Genomic DNA, 21,582 nt, shown 5'->3' on the forward strand with positions numbered 1-21,582 from the left:
TTAGGGATTTTCATTATGTGTGATGGAAAAATTAGTTCTTGCGATGGTATTGAGTTGTAAGGGATTACAGATTGTAAGTAGGTTGTAAATAATATTGGACTTGTTGTTGGTGGACATAGCCTAGGGATTGGGTGAACCACATTAAATATTAGTGTCTTGTGTTCTCTTATGTGCAATCTACTATTTTATGATATTGGTTATATTTACATGTAACTATTATTTATGTATGAGGTTAATCCTAACAAGTGGTATCAAAGCCTAGTTGGTCATCATTTTTTTTAGCAATCCTCTGCAAGAAGGTCTCACGGTTGATAGGGAGCTATGGTAGACAAGGTTAAGCTAAAGGTGGAGAAGTATAATGGGTAGAACTTTCAGTTATGGAAGATGCAAATGGAAGACTATCTTTATCAAAAGGATTTATGGAAGCCATTGGAAGGAAAATCCAAGAAATAGGGAAGTATGTTAAATGTGGACTAGGAGATTTTAGATAGAAAGGCATTCAGAAGTATTCCATTATGTTTGGCACCATTGGTGACATTTAACATTATAAAAGAAAAGATGATAGAAGAGTTGATGGAAACCCAAGCAAAACTATATGAAAAGCCCTCTGCTTCAAACAATGTATTTCTCATGAAGCATTTATTTAATATGAAAATGGCAAAAGGTGGATCTATTGTAGATCATTTAAATAAATTTAATACTATTACTAGATAGTTATCTTCTCTGGGTATTAATTTTGGTGAAGAAATTAGGGCTCTCTTGATTTTGTGTTCTTTGCCTGAAAGCTGGAATGGCTTGGTAATGGTTGTGAGTAATTCTCCTTCTGAATCTAGTACCCTAAAATTTGATGATGTGATTAGTGTTATTTTGAGTAAGGAAACTCATAGGAAATCCTTAGGTGGATCTACATTAGGAAGTGCTTTGAATGCACAAAGCAGAGGTAGAATGACTAAGAGAGGAAATAATTCCCAAAATTGTGAAAAATCAAGAGATAAGTAAAAAGGGAAGAGGTCTCAATCTAGAGGACTAAGAGATTACTGGTACTATGGTAAAATAGGGTATAAGAAGAAATATTTCTAGACTCCAAAGAACAATGAAGGAGATAAACTAGAAGGGAACAACGAGACAAATGTGGTAAGTGTATGCACCCTAAAATGATCGCCTAGACTATGGGCCCCCATTATTCAATTTATCAATTTCTTGAATCAATGGTTTGCAATATTTTATTAAATCAATTCAAATCAATTTACTTGATCAAATTCAATTATTTCAATATTTTCTAAGGTTGATCATTTTTATCCTAAGTCTTATTTAATTAAAATAAAATCTCCCTTTTAATTAAATAAAATAAGTCCCCATTTAATTAAAATAAAACCTCTCTTTTAATTAAATAATTCATCCACATTTAATTAATCAAGAGAAAAACTCCTCTTTTTAATTTAATTAAATATTTCATATTTAATTAAAAGAGCTTGCTCCCTTTTAATTAAATAAATCCCCACATAAAAACGAAATAAAATAATTAAAAATTAAAAATTCCTCTACACTTAAATGCACATATTTCTAAGTGGAATTCCATTTAATTCTTTTCCTATTTTCTCATTGGTGGATCTTTATTTCATATGAATAATTCTTTCTGCACCCTTGATTAAATATTTTTGCCTCTCAATCTTGATCATCCAATCTTCTTTGTAAGGGAGAGCCCTCTCCTCATTTTACATACACACACTCTAGGTTATTGTTATGTTGTAGGTTTGGAGAGCAATTTTTGAAGGAGTTTGAATACTAAAGCTTTTTGTGGAGAAATTCTATCTTCTTGTCTTCTTCTCTCATGCATCCATGGCTTCCATCATCATGATCCATCCTTTGATTTTCATCTTAGCATAGATCTTGTTTTCATTGATTAGATCTTGCATTGTTTTGCATTGTTATCATACATATTATCTTTCATCTTCATTTACATGCATATTGGATCTTTGAATCTCTCATTTTATGGTATACTTGCATGGGCACAAACTAGGTCAAAATTGAGGTCATTCATTACAAACCCTTGCACTCTATGAATGGAGAGCTATGAGCCGCCATTCGAGACCTCAATCTTGAGCAATCTTGCATATAATGACTCATAGAAGTGTGTCAAAATTTTAGGCATAAATTTTTGGCACCCACCATGGGGCAACCCACCTTTACTTTCTAGTTTTAGACTTTTTTAAATCTAACCCCCTTGTGCAGATTTGTTTGGAGACAAAAAACCCTAGATCTTAAAGATTTGGTCATATCTCCCAAATGGCTTAGCGTTTTTATCTAAATTTTTTTTTTGTAGGTTGGTGACACATTAGAGAATCTTTAGTCCAATTTTTAATATTTTTTTGAAGTATTTAAAAAAAAAAAAAATGTTTCTTTATTTTTAATGAAAAATAATTCTAGGGAGAAAATTAGCTATTTTTTGTAAAGCTCTATGAATTCCAAATAGATTTGCTTCTTTGTATTTTGATTTTAGATATCATATTAGGGTTCAATAATTCAATTTGCAAAAAATGGTCTATTTTGACAAAATGATTCTCTAGGGCACAAATGAAAATATCTTTTTAAAATTCTAACATTTTTGGAAAGCTCTCTAATTTTTGATAGGGGTCAGTCTTTTGCATTTAGGGTTTTGGATCCAAATTCATATCATATAGGTTCAATCTTGTTGACTAGGTTAAAAATCATGATTAAATTGCACTTTATTTGTACAAATTTTAATACATGATATGATTTGTCATTTTTCATGGAATTAAATAGTAAATATATTTTCATGTGAATTTTCCTATTTCTTCATGATTTCGTACACTTGATTGAAGTTTGTGAAGGTAATTTGGAGGTCTAAAGAGCAAAAAATGGAAAAAATTGGAAAGCATAAAAATCAAGGTGCACACATTCCAAACCCTCTCATTTTGAATTATAAAAAGCGATCATTGTGTTCTTTTCATTGTAAAATAATTATCTTTCTTTTGTCAAATTTTTTGGCGTGTCTTCCCAACATTGAAAAAAGAGCTTAAAATGAATCATTCACATTTGGATTTGAACTTAAAATAAGAAACCCCTTTTGTCTTTTAATCCCCAAGATTTTCTTATTGATGTTTTCTTCTTGCATCCTTGTCAAGGAGTTTGAGGGGAACCTAAATAAGGGATCTTGATTTTTATTTTTTTATGGGGCCTGCCTAGAGAAGTGAGCACTCTAGGGGACAACCTCAACTCCCATGTTCCGGTGGAGTATAAATAACATGACTTGAATTTAAAGACAGGTCTCTTGGAAGTTGTAATATTGTCAATCTTGGCTAAGCCCTAAAGAACTTTATACCTTTGGGAAGTGAAAAGTGGAGATTGGGTTACCGTTTTCTCTTGGTTGTTTGGCAGTATTCTCTTTCATTTATAGATTTTGGCCTCATGTATCTTGTGTATATCGAGGACATCCCCTAGTTGAGCTTGTGCATCCTTATAGAAACCTGAATAGGTTATTCGTGTGTTTAATGTACTTAAAAGTTTAAAACCTTTCCCACTTTGAACAAAAGGGGACACATCCATCAAATTGAGCCTTGAGGATTATTTCCTTTTTTATGCTTTCAAAACCACTATGGACTTCAAACCCTGTGCTAGCACCTCAATCAAGTCTAGATGATTATGAGTTTTCCTTTGCCACTAAAAAATATCTAGACTTACCTTCTAGTTTCTCTTTTTCAAGGTCTACATCTTCTAATCCAAGACATCAATTGTCTTCATCTTATAGATCCAAAGGACTCTTTAGAGAGAAAGTGAGTAATAACTCCTTTGAGAATAAGCTATTTGTAGGAATGAAAATTGCTAATAAGATCCACATACTGTCACATAGTTGATTGATGAAGTGGGATTTATCAACAAGATGTAACAAGAGCACCTAAGGGAAAGATTGAGTTATGGTTTTGTAATGAAGTGCAAGGATTAGCTAAAACAATGGTTAAATGATGTATTGATAATATACTTGAAGATACAGAGGTTGGTCACACTTAAAAACTTTGGAGAAATAAGTTGGAACAAGGTTAATTGCAAGCTTAAACTAAGTTCATTAGTGAGTGTCGAGCAAGCTAGTTTAAGTTGAGAAATTTTTTAGTTAGAGCCGAGCAAATGAAAAATCTAGTGTGTGCTGAGTGATACAAAAGGAATTGAGTGTGTTTGGGTGCCGAGAAAAGTAACAGGTGTTGAGCATTAGAAAATCTTAGTGGATGCTGAGTGAATTCACAATAGGTGCCAAGCATTGGTAAAACATAGTTGATGTCAAGTAACGTAGTATGTGTTGAGTACCAAAATTTCAATAGTGTCAAGTTGCATTATTATTGAAAAGTCAAAGATTTTCCAAATCTACACTGACAAGTTTGTTACCTTAAATTTTGTGAACTAGTTGGAGGATAAGGATGATGAGCTGGTGGCACAAAATTCTATGTAAATCATTCTTGAGAAAATTCAAGAGGATTCTAGAAGGAACAAAATGTGGGTTAGATTCAATGAATCATACCTAAACCATTCGAATAGAAATCAAACGAGGGAAGAATCAAGTGGGAAAATAAATTCTAGACTTCTATTTAAGGAGTCACAAACCAAGAAGTAAGAGCTGTTGAAGTGCCAAATTGTGAAGTGGTTGAAGGGTGTCAAAGAATATTGGTGATTAAAAGGAAGATTACACTAGTACATTGAGCATGAAGACTCAAGGAGACTAATCTTGAAAAGAGGGCAAGCTATCAAGAGTGGCATAGATTGAAAGTCAGGCAATGTTATTAGATGAAGAGTGATTTGAAATTTGCAAGATAAGTTGTATGTTGTAATCAGGTCAAAAGTCCTTGTTGCTACTCTCTAGCAATTGTATCAGTTAGGGTAAAAATCCTATGGACTTAGGTTGGTTTAATAGCCATTTTAAAATCTTTAACAGGGTGGCATTCCAAGTGAATGTTCTAAAGTCCTCTAACCAGGCCCACTTCTAACAGGGTGGTTAAATCCTTTAACTAGGTCACATTTAATAGTTTTTTGTAGCCTTTAACAGGGTAGGCCTTTCACAGGGCATCACTTCAAAAGAGTAAGAATTGAGTAGCATGTTACTAGTGGTTTTTCCCAAATTGGGTTTCCATTTAAATCACTATGTTATGTGTTGATACTTCATGTGTTATGTTTGCATGTTGATTTACAGTAACTTGCTAAGTAAGGAAAGTTTAAGCTTGGATGAATGAAAAATTTAATAGGCTCGCTTTACTTGATGAAAAGTTTATATTGGACATTTAGACCTTGAATAACTAATTCACACCCCCCCCCCCCCCCGCCACCCCACCTCTCAGTAATTCTAAAGAATTTCTAATAGAGAGATGATCATTATTGTGACTACTATACATGCAAAGGTCATAAAACTGAAGATTGTACTACATTTAAACATATAATTCAAGATTTTATTGATGACAGAATCATTGATATTGAAATTCCTAAAGACCTATGTAATGAAGATGCTTCTCTTGAGAAAGACTGTCTAGTGATGGTTTTCTTGATGCCTCCATTTCTTCCAATACTTATGCATCTTCCAAAGCTTCAAAGCTATCCAACATTATTCCATCAAAAAAAGGTCCTAATGCTTTTCATGCAATTCCCTATAGTTATCCTCAAGGGCTACCTCTTAAAGAAACCCAAGCTAATCTACACTTGGCTGAAAACCATTTTCATGCTTCTAAGACTAAACATCCTTAACCTTCATGCAACACTATGCCTACTATGCTCACTTCAACTAGTCCTTCATTACCCCTTCAAGATCCTATCATGTAATCCTTATATACTCCCTTGTCCTTAGAAGTGGATCTGTGTCAAGAGGACTCTCAAAAAGATAAAAATAAAAATGTCAAGAAAGATCAAGATCAAGCACCCCTTTATCTCCTTCAAGATGTCATCCCTCCATATCCTATGTCTTATCCACCTCCTAAGTATGATGAAGACACTACTTCCACTATTTCCCTTGAGTTTACAAAAAATTATGAACAAAGTTTTATGCCTATTTTATCCAAAGAAACTTGTCAAGATCAAAGAATTTCTTCTTGTTCTACTTCTCCATATTCACTTCAAAACTATGCTCAAGCTTCAAATATTCTTATTAGAGGTGTTTCTCCTATTAAAGATACTCATGAGTCTATTGATGGCCTTGGTCACATTACTCACTCTAAAGATGCTAATATCCCTATTCACTATCCCTTTGCATCTCCTAAATCTATCCTTGGTCCTTATCCATCAAAGATAAAGCCTTCAAACCTTCCATCTATATTGGGACCTTATGTTCCTCCATATCCTACTTTCACTCCTATCTCATCTCCTAGCTCTCCTATCATATGTCAAGATCAACAAAGACATTCATCCTTGATGAATGTTCATTCATCTATCTATATGAACCAGTCATATAATCCTTATTCATCCACAAATCCCAAGTCTTTTGGAAGTAATTTGGATGATCAATTTAAAAAAAAACATAAAATCCATTGAAAAATTAATATCATTATGTCCCATCTAATTGGCATGTGAATAAAAAGAAAGAATAGTTATTCAAGAGACCATAAAGGTCTACTACCCAAAGAGCTAAATCAAAGCAAATATGGGTTCCTAAATCCATGATTGAAGAAATTCATTCTAAAGCATCCAAAGGAAAAGAAAAATCTAAAGCTATATGGATTCCCAAGTCTCTTTTGAAAGACTTGAATATTGAAAATACTTCAAAGTTGGCATTCAAGCTTCCAAAGGCTTCTACTCTATCTTTTTCCAAAAATATTCGTAAGAAGCTTTGAAAGACTTCCACTTCTTCCAAAATTCTCTTACTTCCTCATACATCTAAACCTCAAACTATTTCCTCCATGATTACTTCATCATTTCACAACCCTTCAAGATGTGTGTTGATGTTGATCTTGCCTACTTTCTCACTTACCCTTATGCAATATTTTCAAACCTACACTTACCTACTATCCATATTCCTTCTATCTTTCCAAAGCATAAATCTTGTCCTCCATATACATTATCTACCATCTCCTTTCCATCACCCTATTAGCATCTTTGAGTATACTATTTATGGTCTTGGTTTATCATGGCTTGTCTTTCCTACAGGAGCACTATCTAAATTGAAATAACTTGAGGTTTTTTTCCAAAAATTCAAAAAAGAAAAAAAAATGAAAAAAAATGAAAATGTACCTTGGTGAAAACCTGGTAAATAGGTGCCTTGGTAGTAAGAGTAAAGAGAAATAAATTCATCCTATGGTGAAAACCACTTCTTCTGGCACCTTGGATAAGTACCATGATGAAAACCTGGAAAATAGGTGTCATGTGTAGGCATTCCCTAATCCATCTATCCCATATTTCCTCGTTGATCTTGACAATGTTGAGCTATCCTTGTGTATTGGCTATATTATTTGTCAGCTTGCCTATTATGCTTTTTCATTCACTCATAGCCTACATATTTACCTTTATTTTTATTATTTTATCCTACCACTATCCTATCCATTTGACCCCTTGGTCTTTATCACACAATGGGAAACATGGTTCTTAGGCCTCTTGACATCCCTACTTTTGTTGGACTACACACTTTCATGCTATCTCCTTTCATGGCTTTCTTTTCTTGTCCAACACATGCTTTATATGGTTATCTTTCCCTAGCTTGGTACTCTTGAGGATTTAATCCTTGAAGATCACTTTCACTTGCTTCATACATTGTTTGCTTATCCATCATATCCACCAACTTGTTGCTCCATCATGTCCTCTACCTTGCTAGACATTGGGACTAAACAATGTTCTCTTTCTTGGAAGTGATGCTCATTCTGTCTAGGGGCATCTTTGTACATATTTAGTGATCTTGAAAAAATACAAAAAAATGATATATTTCAAAAATCCAAAAAAATGATACATTGGGAAAATTCTAAAAATTGGAAAATGTCCTGAAAAAATGATATTCTTAGTGATAAGTGCTTTGATGTATCTTCAAAAAATTATATTTCCAAAAAAGAAGAAGCTAAGTGGTGAAAACCTAGAAATAGGCACTACTTGAGGCCTTTGCACCCCTATTTCTTAGTGCGCATCCTCGACACTTAGCCTTTATTCATCATGCCTTGTCCTTGTTGCATTGGTTTGGAATTGGTCTTTGTCTAGGGGACATAACTATGTTAGCTTTGGTCTCTTAGATGTGTTAGTCTTTAGGACACCTCACAAATAGTGTTTTTCAAGACCACCCCAATTATATTTTTCAATGTAACCCTTGACATTGAGTGTTTTTCAACACTTATTGGTTTGGTCTTACCTAATTTTGTCATGTAATCTTACTTATTTGCAAGCATTCAATCCTTATCCTCAGAACTTGGTATCAATTAACACACTTAAATTTTTAAACATAAATACTTAATGTTTGAGCTATGTCATGATCTTTTCTTTGTGTGCTGACTATTATTGATTTTTGTTGAGTGTCATTGTTCCTAAGTCTCTACAAGATGCATAGGTAGAGGACTTGGGGCATGAGGCATATGTTTTATTTGCTACATTAAATTGGGTAAGCTAACATTGAAGTCATCTTGACCTTTATGTCTTTGATTCTTATGTTAGAATCTTTCCACATTTCAATACGATATAAATCACATTCATGTTTTCATAGTTGTGCTTGTGACTAGTGATGATTGTGTGATTCTTCCAATGTTCGTTAATAATGGTCCAATGATGAAAATAAGTTCTTTTACATTCTCTAATGAATGATGAACACAAAATCCTATGTTACAATTTTTCTATTTCAAGTACACCTTTGCATTACAATAGGCCTGATGAAGCAAGCAACAAAAGGAGCATTCAACAGGTGGAGTTGACAAATAAAAAGTGGCTCTGAAGGCACTCAACCTATGTCAATTTTAGAATAATCACTTGATTTAAGTAGGAACTAAACTAGAGGGAACATTAATGTAGCTTTCATTGTTAGGCTTCATGTTAGTTTACATTTTTAGCCTACATTATGAGTTTGAGAGGGCTTTTCCCTTCATCTTTCTTTTAGACTTTTAATCAACTATGGTCACGTTTTAATCTTCATTTCCATATCTTCTTTCATGATCTCAATCAAAATTTTCTATCTTCAACAGTTGATTGATTTTGGGGCATTGTATTTCTTATGGAAAATTTTCTTTTCTTCTTTCTATTTCTTTCCATATCTTCCAAATTTCTACCTTCCATTCGCTTTCACCCCACTTTTTTTGGTCTAATTCAACTTTGGGGCATAATATTTCGTGCTTGATGATCTACCTTAGTTCTATGATTCTTATATCTTTCATCTTACATCAAGAACTTTATCTTTTGTTTTATTTGATCAAATTTATCAATTTAATGTTTCTCCTCTATCTCATTTCTATTTTGATCATGAGGGGGAAGTAATTACCAAACTTCAATCCTTGATTCAGTTTTATCAATTTTATCCTTGACTTTTTTTTCAAGTTGAAATTTATTTGTATTCTTTGTCCTTATGTGTTCTTGAATCAACCACACATTTGGGCTATTTTGTGATCCTGAATCAACTTCACACTTTAATTTCTTTCTTTTACTACATGTGTTCCCAAATCAATCATACATTAGTCAATGAGGGGCAAGTGCATGTACCCTAAAATGGTTGCCTATACTATGGGCCCCCATTATTTAATTTATCAATTTCTTGAATCAATGTTTTGCAATATTTTATTAGATCAATTTAAATCAATTTCCTTGATCAAATTTGATTATTTCAATATTTTATAAGGTTGATCATTTTTATCCTAAGTCTTATTTAATTAAAAGAAAATCTCCCTTTTAATTAAATAAAATGAGTCCCCATTTAATTAAAAGAAAACCTCTCTTTTAATTAAATAATTCATCCACATTTAATTAATTAAGAGCAAAACCCCTCTTTTAATTAAATTATATATTTCCTATTTAATTAAAAGAACTCGCTTCCTTTTAATTAAATAAATCCTCACTTAAAGATGAAAAAAAAAATTAAAAATTAAAAATTCCTCTACACTTAAATGCAAATATTTCTAAGTGGGATTCCATTTATTTTTTTTCCTAGTTTCTCATTGTTGGATCTTTATTTCACACGAATCATTGTTTCTCCACCCTTGATTAAATTTTTTTGCCTCTTAATCTTGATCATCCAATCTTCTTTATAAGGGAGAGCCCTCTCCTCATTTTGCATACACACACTCTAGATTATTGTTATGCTGCAGGTTTGGAGTGCAATTTTTAAAGAGGGACTTTGAATACTAAAGCCTTTTGTGGATAACTTCTATCTTCTTGTCTTCTTCTCTCATGCATCCATGGCTTCCATCATCATGATCCATTCTTGCATTTTCATATTAGCTTAGATCTTGCTTTCATAGATTAGATCTTGCATTGATAGATTATATCTTGCATTGTTTTAGATTACGATAAAAATAGGTTTTGAAGGGACCCCGAAACCCTTTCACATTCTCAAAAAGGAAAAAGCAAGAAAACCAACAGGAAAAGAGTCCTTAGACCTACTAGAAGTAGCACCAAAATTAGGTTTTATAGGAACCTAAAACCACTTACATAGTCCAAATAAAGTACCTAGGTTTTACAAGGACCTAGAACCTCCAATACAGTTTTAAACTAAAAACCAGAAAATAGGACCAAACATAAGAATCAGATGTAACAACTAGCAAAAAGGACCTAAATAGGAACCCAACCAGAAAAGAAGACCCAAAGAAACTATTGTACTTCTTTTGTTATATCTTACATTGTTTTACATTGTTATCATATAGATTAACTTTCATCTCCATTTACATGCATATTGGATCTTTGAATCTCTCAATTTATAGTGTACTTGCATGGGCACAAACTATGTCAAAAATGAGGGCCTTCATTACAAACCCTTGCACTCCACGAATAAAGAGCTATGAGATGCTATTCAAGACCTCATTCTTGAGAAATCTTGGATATAATGACCCATAGAAGTGTGTCAACATTTTAGGCATATAGTAAGTAACAAATCCAAACAGGATGCTTTTCTTTTGTCTTTAGAAAGTGTTGATGATTCATGGGTTTTAGATTTTGGTGCTTCATTTAATGCTACACCTCATAGAAAGTGTTGATGATTCATGGGTTTTAGATTTTGGTGCTGCATTTAATGCTACACCTCATTTTACTTACACACACTCTAGGTTATTGTTATGTTGCACATTTTGAGAGCAATTTTTGAAGGACTTTGAATACTAAATCTTTTTGTGTAGAACTTCTATCTTCTCGTCTTCTTCTTTCATGCATCCATGGCTTCCATCATCATGATCCATTCTCATATTTTTATATTAGCTTAGATCTTGCTTTCATAGATTAGATCTTGCATTGATGGATTATATCTTACATTATTTTACATTGTTATCATATAGATTAACTTTCATCTCCATTTGTATGCATACTAGATCTTTGAATCTCTCAATTTACGGTGTACTTGCATGGGCACAAACTATGTCAAAATTGAGGGTCTTCATTACAAACCCTTGCACTCCATGAATAGAGAGCTATGAGATGCCATTTGAGATCTCATTCTTGAGCAATCTTGGATATAATAACTCATAGAAGTGTGTCAACATTTTAGGCATACATTATGCAACAAATATAAAGAGGATGATTTTCTTTTGTCTTTAGAAAATGTTGATGATTCATGGGTTTTATGTTCTAGTGCTTCATTTAATGCTACACCTCATAGAAGTTATTTCATTGATTATGTCCAAGGGGATTTTGGGCTTGTTTATTTGGGGGATAATGAACCTTGTCAAATTTTTGGAAAGGGAAAAGTTAATATTAAGTTGTAGAATGGGAATTATTGGCTACTACATGAGGTAATACATGTTCCAAGGCTGAGTAGGAATTTAATTTCAGCAAGGCGGCTTGGTGATGATGGTTGTGTAGCTACTTTCAATGATAAAAATTGGATGGTTTCAAAGAGTTCCCTTGTAGTAGCAAAATATGTGAAAGTAGGTACCTTATATCTTTGTAGAGGTTATATTGTTCCTTCTACTTTGATTATTTCAGAGAAAAATGAAATTTCCTAAACAATTGCTGTAGTTGAGTAGGGAGAACAATAACTGCTGTAGATTTTGATACAACACAATGACACAACAGTCTTAGGTACATGAGTGAGAAAGATATGAAAGTACTTCATTCAAAGAAAGTTTTACCAGGTCTGAAATGTGTCAATATAGATTTCTATGAAATTTGTGTGTATGGAAAACAAAAGAGAGTGAGTTTTGTGAAGACTCGGAAGGAAAAGAAAAGTTAGAGATTAGAGCTTGTGCATACAAATGTATGAGGACCAGCTCAGGTATCTTCCCTTTGTGGCTATCATTATTATGTTACATTTATTGATGATGCAACTAGAAAAGTATGGGCTTATTTCCTTAGACATAAATCTAATATATTTCAAACTTTTAAGAAACATAAATGCTTGGTTGAACATAAAATTGGAAATAAATTAAATTTTCTTAGATCTGATAATGGTGGTGAGTATCGTAGTCATGAATTTGAATATTATTGCTCCACTAATAGTATTCATAGACAGAAAATTGTTCCAAGGACTCCACAAGAAAATTGAGTGGTTGAACACATGAATAGGACTATAATGGAGTGTGCAAGAAACATGAGGTTTCATACTAGGTTACCATTAAAAATGTGGGTAAAGGTTGTCAATACTACTATATATTTGATTAATAGAGGTCCTTCTACTCCTTTGGGCTATGGTATTCTAGAGGAAGCATGGAATGGTAAGAAGGTGAGTTATTCTTTTCTCAAAACCTTCAGTTGTGAAGCATTTGCTCATATAAATTTTGAAAATAGAACCAAGATGGAAGCTAAGTCAAAGAAATGTGTATTTGTTGGATATGACATTAATGAATTTGGTTACAGGCTTTGGGATTTTGAAAATTGTAAGATTGTAAGAAGTAGGTGAGAAAGTGTTGTACAAAGATTTGTTGCAACAACATGAGAAAAAAGAAGATGATTATGTAGTGTTGGATGATACTCCAAAAGTTGATGTTCCACCAATTCCTCATGATTTGCAACAACCACAACAACAAATACCACACACCAATAAATATTAGACTATCAACAAGGCCCAATAGACCTCCAAAAATATTTTCTCCTTCTTTGTATTCTATTTTACTTACTGATGCTGGTGAACCTAAATGTTATGATGAAGTTGTGTAGGTGGATACAAAGATTCAGTGGGAGTCTACAATGAAAGAAGAAATGGACTCTTTACTGAAAAATAAGACATGGAATTTATGCAAGTTGCCTGCATGTAAAAAGACTTTATAGAATAAGTGAGTTTATAGGTTGAAAGAAGAGGATGGAGGTAAGAAATGATTTAAAGCTAGGTTAGTTATAAAAGGATTTGTACAGAAAAAAGGAATTGATTTTGATGAGATATTCTCTCCTATTGTTAAAATGAGTTCTATTCGCACTATTTTAAGTATTATGGCTATTAAATATTTTCATTTAGAGTAGCTTTGATGTTAAAATGACCTTCCTTAATGGTGATTTGGATGAAGAGATATATATGGCACAACCACAGGGATTTGAGGTCAAAGGTAAGGAGACCTTAGTGTGCAAATTGAAGAAAAAGTTATATGTCTTGAAGCAAGCACCTCAATAATGCTATCAGAAATTTGATAGTTTTATGCATGAGCATGGATATAATAGGTGTCATTTAGATCATTGTGTTTATTTTAAGAGGTTAGATCATGACAACTAAATTATTTTATGTTTATATGTTAATGATATGCTTGTAGCTGGGTCTAACATGGATCACATCAAGGCGCTGAAATGCTAGTTAGCACATGCATTTGCTATGAAGGATTTGAGGGCAGAAAAACAAATCCTTGGTATGAATATTTGTAGAGATAGGAAGAATAGGAAATTGACATTATCTCAAGCTAATTATATTGAGAAGGTGTTCCAACATTTCTTTATGGAGAATGCTAAAGTTGTTAGCACACCTTTATGTGGTCATTTGAAGTTGACTAAGGAGATGCTTCCCAAGACACAAGAAAAGGAGGGAAAGATGTATAAGGTACCCTATGCTTCAACTATAGGAAGCTTAATGTGTGCTATGGTATGTACTAGGCTAGATATTACAAATGTAGTGAGAGTTGTTAGTAGGTATATCAGTCATCCAAGAACTGAGCATTAGACTATAGTTAAATGGATTCTTAGATATTTGAGAGGAACATCTAGTAAGTGTTTACAATTTGGTGGATCTACTACTAATTTATAGGGCTATGTTGACTCAGATTTGGTAGGGGATATTGATACTAGGCAGAGTACTACAGGTTATGTCTTTACTATTGGTGGGGCAGCACTGAGTTGGGTTTCTAGGTTATAGAAGGTTAACGATTTATCCACTATAGAGGTAGAGTATTTTGCTACTAAAGAGGTAGCTAAGGAGATGATATGGCTTTAGTTCTTATTGAAATAATTGGGACACCCTCATAAGGATAATTATTTGTTTATAGATAGTCAAAGTGTCATTCATCTTGTACAGAATTCAGCTCTATATTCAAAGACAAAACACATACAATTATAGTACCATTTCTTTAGTCAATTTTGGATGATGGATAGTTAAAGTTGGAGAAAATACATACACATGATAATCCATCAAATAAGATTACAAAGGTAGTGATAAGGGAGAAGCTAAATTCCTCTTCCACTTCGGTTGGTTTTCTCAACTGAACATAATAAAATAACAGTAGAGTCCAGGGTGGTTTAATATTCCAGTGGGAGCTATAGGATTAGTAGTGCTATGATCAGTCTCCAAGTAGGAGGTCATTATTATGGAGTCCAATTAGTGTCCAAGTTAGAGGTTATTGTGATGTGGAGCCTACTCCCCAAGACAGGGTCAAGGGGCAGCACCCTTGTGGGGTCCTAGGTGTGCTCCCTATCATAGTACAGGGTGGGGTTGAGGGGAAATGTCCTAGTGAGGGTTTTCTAGGGTAGCACCGCAAAAGAAAAAAATGACCTTATATTGTAAAAGATGTTAGCTACTTTTTTTCTATTATTCTAACCCTAATTTTGTATGCGGCAAAAAGCTTGTATAAAAAGGCTTAGGGTTAGGGATTTTCATAATCTGTGATGCAAAAATTGGTTCTTGCAGAGGTATTGAGCTATGAGGGATTATGGATTCTAATTAGGTTGTAATCACTGGATCATAATAATATTGGACTTGCTATTGGTGGATGTAGCCTAGGGATTGGGTGAACCATGTTAAATCTTGGTGTCTTGTTTTCTCTTATGTGTGATCTTCTATTTTTTGATATTGGTTATATTTTCATGTAACTATTATTTCTGTCTAAGGTTAATCCTAACAAATAATGTGTACTCAGAGGTATAACATTAAATGATAAATTCTTTAGTATAATCTAGATGCACTAAAGTAGGGGCCTTTGTGATGACACTTTTGATGTTTGCAAATACCTACTTACTAGAATCACTCCAATTGATGTTCTGGATTTCTTTCAAAATATCCACAATGCACTTGGTGATCTCAAAGAAATATGGGATAAACCTCCTTAGTAATTTCACTTATCTAAAAATTTATTTAACTCCTATTATTTTGGAGGGGAGGCTCAATTGATGGATAACTCAAACTCTCTCAAGATCTATTCATATTCCCTCCTAAGATATAATGTTCCTGAGTAGTTTCATTTCTATAACATAGAAGAAAAAAATCTTTAGATTTAATGAGATCCTATTTTCTTGTCATCTCTACAATGCTTTACCAAGATCTCTTAGATTATCTTTCCTCTCATTAGAGAAAACTATGAGATCATCCAAATATATGACAATGATTTTTTATCTTTCAAGTCATTGAATGTCTTGTCCATAGCTTGCTCAAAAGTGTAACCTATGTTAATCAGACCAAATGACATCCTATTGTGTGCAAACATTCCCCACAAGGTGGTAAAATTAGTTTTCTATTGGTCATTTTCTTTTACTTCAATCTGATGGACACAAAATTATCTCCTGTGATCACTACTTCTACACCATTGAATGGAAATATGATGCATTGGTGATACATGGATGGTATAACTTTCATTTCATTAATCCATGGTCAACCCAACAAAATATTGCATTCAAGTGGGATAACTAACACTTGGAAGACCACATCTTTCTGAGTAGGACCCACATAGATAGGAAGGACAATTATCCTTTGGAAGACCGTTCAACCTTTTCATGCTTTGATAGTGATCTTATTTCTAGGGCCAATTACAAATTCTAATATTCCTAGTTGCTGAATTATTCCCAGTTGCTGAATTATGTTGAAGAAAATAATGTTTAACTCAGCACCATTATCTGTTAGGACTCTTTGGACATGGGTGCCATAGATCTGTACTTCAATGTGGAGAGCTAGATTGTGGGGATGAATAAGATATTTGTCATCTTCTTTAGAGAATGTAAGATAGTAAGGTGAGGGCATGTGGTTAACCATAAATAGTCACTGGAAGGTTGATTTTCTAGTACTAGTGACTTTGTAGGTGTAAGCATGTTGATGGACATAGAATTATCTCCTAGGAACACTACTTCTACACCATTGAATGGAAATATGATGCATTGGTGATACATGGATGGTACAACTTGTATGTCATTAATCCATGGTCAAGCCAACAAAATATTATTTATAAGTGGGATATATAGCACTTGGAAGACCATGTCTTTATCAATAGGACCCACATGGATAGGAAGGACAATTAGAACTTTGGAAGACTATTCAACCTTGTCATATTCTTTGATAAGGATATTCTTTCTAGGGTCAATTGCAAATTCTAACATTCCCAGTTGTTAAATTATATTGGAGAAAACAATGTTTAAATTGACACCATTTTCTATCATGACTTTTGGACTCAGGTGTGATATATGTGTACTTCAATGTGGAGAGTGAGATTGTGGGCATGGCTAATAGATTTGTCATCTTCTTTAGAAAATGTAAGATAGTAAGTTCAGGACATGTGGTTAACCATATCTTGGTATTTTTCAACATCAATGTCTATGGGAATAGTAGAGGTATGTGAAGATATCTCTAGGATCTTGTTGTGCAAAGGAGACAACTCTAGGAACTCAAAAATGGAGATTTGAGAAGGGGTATGTCACAATTGAGTCATAAGGTTATAACTAGATATAGAAATTGGAGCCACCTATTTGGAAGATAGGGAATTCTTGGGATCATTAGCCACTTTGAGAACAATCTTAGATCCCTAGTGACAATGTTCAAGGTTTCACCATGTGAATAGGAGGAATCTACTAGCCTAAGGGTCACACTAGGTCAAGTGTCTTTGAAGTTTTGATGAGGATTGCACATTCTCAAGACCACTTTACGTTTCTCATCATTAGTTTCATAACTAGGTTCCTCATTGAATTTGGGGCCCATCATGTAGATGCTTTAACTTATGGGATCAATCATATTGATCACATTATCCATGTTTTCATATGCGTAACTAATATTGGTGTCATTACCCTTTTTGTTCGCTTTGGATGTCTCTCCTTTCTCATATTCAGGTAATTGTTTTTTAAAATCCTCATGGTTAGAATTCTTAACTAAGTCATCCATGAAAACTTTTCCTTCACCACAAAGATCTTGAATGGCACCTTTAGATTATAAAAATTGTTAATGTTATGACCCTTATTCCCATGGTAATTGAAATATTGATCATCCCTCTACTAATTAGGTCTCATGGGTGGGTCATAGGATCGGGAATTATTGGGTAGCGTGATGAGTTTATTAGAAATAAAAGCTTTTAAGACCATTTAATATGATTCAACCATTGGTGTATAAGTGCACCTTGGTTTAGAGGGCCTCTTAGTTTTATTGAAAGGTTGTGACTTTGAGATCTTTTGTTGTTTAGTAGAATATATGACATTGGATAAGTTAAAGGCTGATTCCTTAGTATTAGGAGCATCTATAACTCCATCATTGACTACATACTTGTTTTTATTCCAAGGTTATTGTTATCTTTACTATTACCATTTCCATTTTATCTTTATTGAGAACAATGCGACCCTTTTTGATAGCAACATCCTCAATACGATAGGCACTTTCAACCATGTCGTTGAATCAGGTGAATAGTTGCTTCCTAAGATCATAGTATAATGTGGGCACAAGTGTTTTGATGAAGATGTCAATTTTTTCAACCTTAGGAATTTTTGGGGATACCTAGAATGTAATGATATGCAACATTGGAAATATGTAGCAAATGGTTCCCCTTATTTTTGTTTTATGTTGCACAAATCCAACATAGTAATAGGATGTTGTATGGTATAGGAGTATTTTTGGATAAATTATTGTGGAAGTTCACCAAATGTCTTAAGGGGAGGTGAAAATTTGGTGAACCACTCTATGGCTTGTCCCCTTAAGCTTCTAGGAAATAATTTCATGAGGTATGCATCCTCATGAATAAAGTCCATGCTAAGAGCATAGAAGTGAAATACATGGTTGTGTGGGTCACCATTTCCATCATATTTTTTGTACTTGGGAGCCTCAATATTCATTGGAAATGGCACCATGTAGAGACTTATATTAGATTTAAGAGAGTATATAAATTAGACAAAAGATGTTTTGGGTTGTTCTTTTTCCATTTGTAATTGAGCAAGTTGAATTCTTAGCTCTTGCATTTATTTTCTTAGGATCTTAGCCTCAGTTGGTTCTCTTTTTTATATGATCCTTTGAACATCTTAGTCATGGGGGATTTTTCACCCCTTAGAGGTCCTGTATTGAAAGTATTGGTCTCCATTTTTCTTAAGGCCTTTAGCATGAGCTTTTGGAGAAGTTCATCTTGTTGAAAGCTCATAAGATTTTCACTATTAACTTTATTATCTACCACACTCTCAAGGTGTGATTGTGAGGGTCTAGGTAGCGAGAGAGATCCCACAGTGTGTGTTCTTACAGACCTTGTTGGCATGTTATTCCCATTTTTGCTAGAAGATGGGTTGTGCATGAAGGGGTTTTTGTAGTTACCATGATCATGTCTATTCTTGGAGTCATGTGCACGAGTGCTAGTCTTGGAATGTGGATAAGATATCTCTCTAGCATCTATACACCTAGCCTCTTCTAGTCTTTCACTATCTAACTAAGGTTTAAAAGCATAGATCTGTGTCATTGTTTATGATACAAAAACCTATTTTGGTCAAATCTCAATTTTTTTATTATCAAAACTCAATTTTTTTCAAAAACTAAAAATACCCTTTTATACATCTCAGATTCAATATCATAATTATATAAAATTTTGAGTGTTTTGATTATTTATAATATGTTATAATCTCAAAATATTATAAGTCAATATTTCAACATTTCAGAAGATGCTCCCTCAAAAAAGGAAAAAAAAATAGTAAATCATATCAAAAAAATAAAAAAAATATATTTATCTATAGAGGAGAGAATCCTCTTCACGAATATGTAATTTTTTTTCAAGAAGGTATAGATTTGATAGGGAAGTTTTGACAGGAGGAAAAAAGTGTTGGATTTTGATAAGGTCAAACTTGAGTACTTATAACAAAGAAAATATACATCAAAAATAATTATTTCTTTTTTTTTTCACTAGCTATACATGTCATCTATAAGATATTTTCAAATCAGAACAAAAAAAGATGATTTGCATATACTTGTTTGACAGGAACTACATGCTATATTTTTTACAATTAAAAAAGAGACTTCAAAATAAAATTAAATGAATTAATTCTTACTCAAAAAAATTATAAAAATTATAGGCATAAAATTCATCCAATTGTACACATTTCATCAGTTTACATTATCTTTCTATTTTAAACATAGATACCATTTTTTTTGTCATTAATGTTGAACTGTCACATTTTGATATCTCATTTCTTTATAAAAGGTGACATAGGTTTGTGCTTTTACCCTAAGGTTGTTCTTCTTTTTGAGGAAAAAGGTCCTATATGTGTCGATTCTTCTCTTTAGGATTCATGGTGAGTGAAATATTGTCGATAGCCCTAGGGGTGTCAAAGAGGGTATCAAAGAAATTATCAAAGCAATAAAATGGATTATGCTAAGTAGTAGTGTTGGTCTCTTCTTGCCTATTAAGGAAATGTTCTTCCTTACAAGTTTTCTTATGAGGACATCTTGTTGGAGTAGTCCATTGTGCAAAAGTAAATGAGGGATGACTTCCTTGACTGACTTGGAACCTAGTTGCAACCAACATGTAAGGATAAGTCTTTAGTGTAGCAGGACAAAATTGAGCCTTTCAGGGTTAAAACTTGTATAGTCAAAGTGATCATTTGTAGAAGATAGAATGGAGCAAATAGCTTGTCAAAAGTTCTCAAGAATTTACAACACTAATGATTCTAGCAAAGAATTGAACAAGAAGCTAAATGACAAGTAGCCAAGAGAATGAGGCAACTAATTTTTTTTAACAAGTGAACCATAAAGAAATCAAGTTTGTATTCAAGAGACTAAATCCATATTTTCATCTATAGACAATACTAGACACGGAGGTTTCAAAACAAACTGTGGTAAGAATAGGTAAAAAGCACCCCAAATTCAACTAAAATGTAATCTAAACTTAGTTTTTGCAAGCAATAGAAACCATGTGATATTTCATAACACACCAAGAGAATTTGTTCAGAGAATTATGTCATACAATGTTTCATACAATAGGCATATGACAGTTTTTGGGCATATGATACTTATTGACATGTTGGATGATAGAACATAAAATATCCATGCAACAAAGTTTGTGAAGTAGTGTGATATTTCTTGCAAATAAAAAGTATCAAAAAATAGTACTTAGGATAGACTATGATAAAGGGCCAATAAATTCTATAGTATGTGACTTGTTGCCTAAGACATCTATGTTTTAGTCTAGTTTTTTAGTGTTTTAGGTCAAAATATACTCATGACAGAATAGAAATTCAATTTGTAGTAGTAAACATAATGGTTTGAGAACAATTATGGATATAAGAATGCCTTCAAATAGTTGAACAAGGGACAAAGAAACCTTGTCAACACAAGCATTTGGGATATAAAAAGTATAACCCTATCAAAACTAATGTTATGTGTATGTCCAAATTGTTACCATAGGTCTTTACATTCAAAAACACATCAAGAAAAACTACCTAAAGGTCACAACTCATTACTCAACAACTTGGCCCATGCTTGATGCCCCTTCACCTCACACAAAGTGGTTTCCTAGAATAGATGTTGGCTTTGTCATGGAGGTTCCATTGGCACAACTATAGAGACACAAATGATGAGTGTAAAAATATTTGGGTGATCTGTGTAGTCCACTAGGATTGATCCTTTCACCAAGATGTTGAGAGGATGATAAGGTAGAATCTAATCCTAAAGTGTTTAGAAAGGGTCCCATTTACAACACTCCTCTTGCACCTGATAACATGAAACCTTGTTAGAGACAAAGTAATGGACCTTGTGGCCACAAGAGTACCTTAAGAATTCTTGCTTAGTATTTTCCTCCTAGTCCTAATTGTACAAGTACTTCTACTAAACAAATAAAATTGCTACATCAAGATGTTTTTGAT

Source organism: Cupressus sempervirens, chromosome 2 (assembly GCF_028749045.1).
Source record: "Cupressus sempervirens isolate cs-2001-9-10 chromosome 2, ASM2874904v1, whole genome shotgun sequence".
NCBI lineage: Eukaryota > Viridiplantae > Streptophyta > Pinopsida > Cupressales > Cupressaceae > Cupressus > Cupressus sempervirens.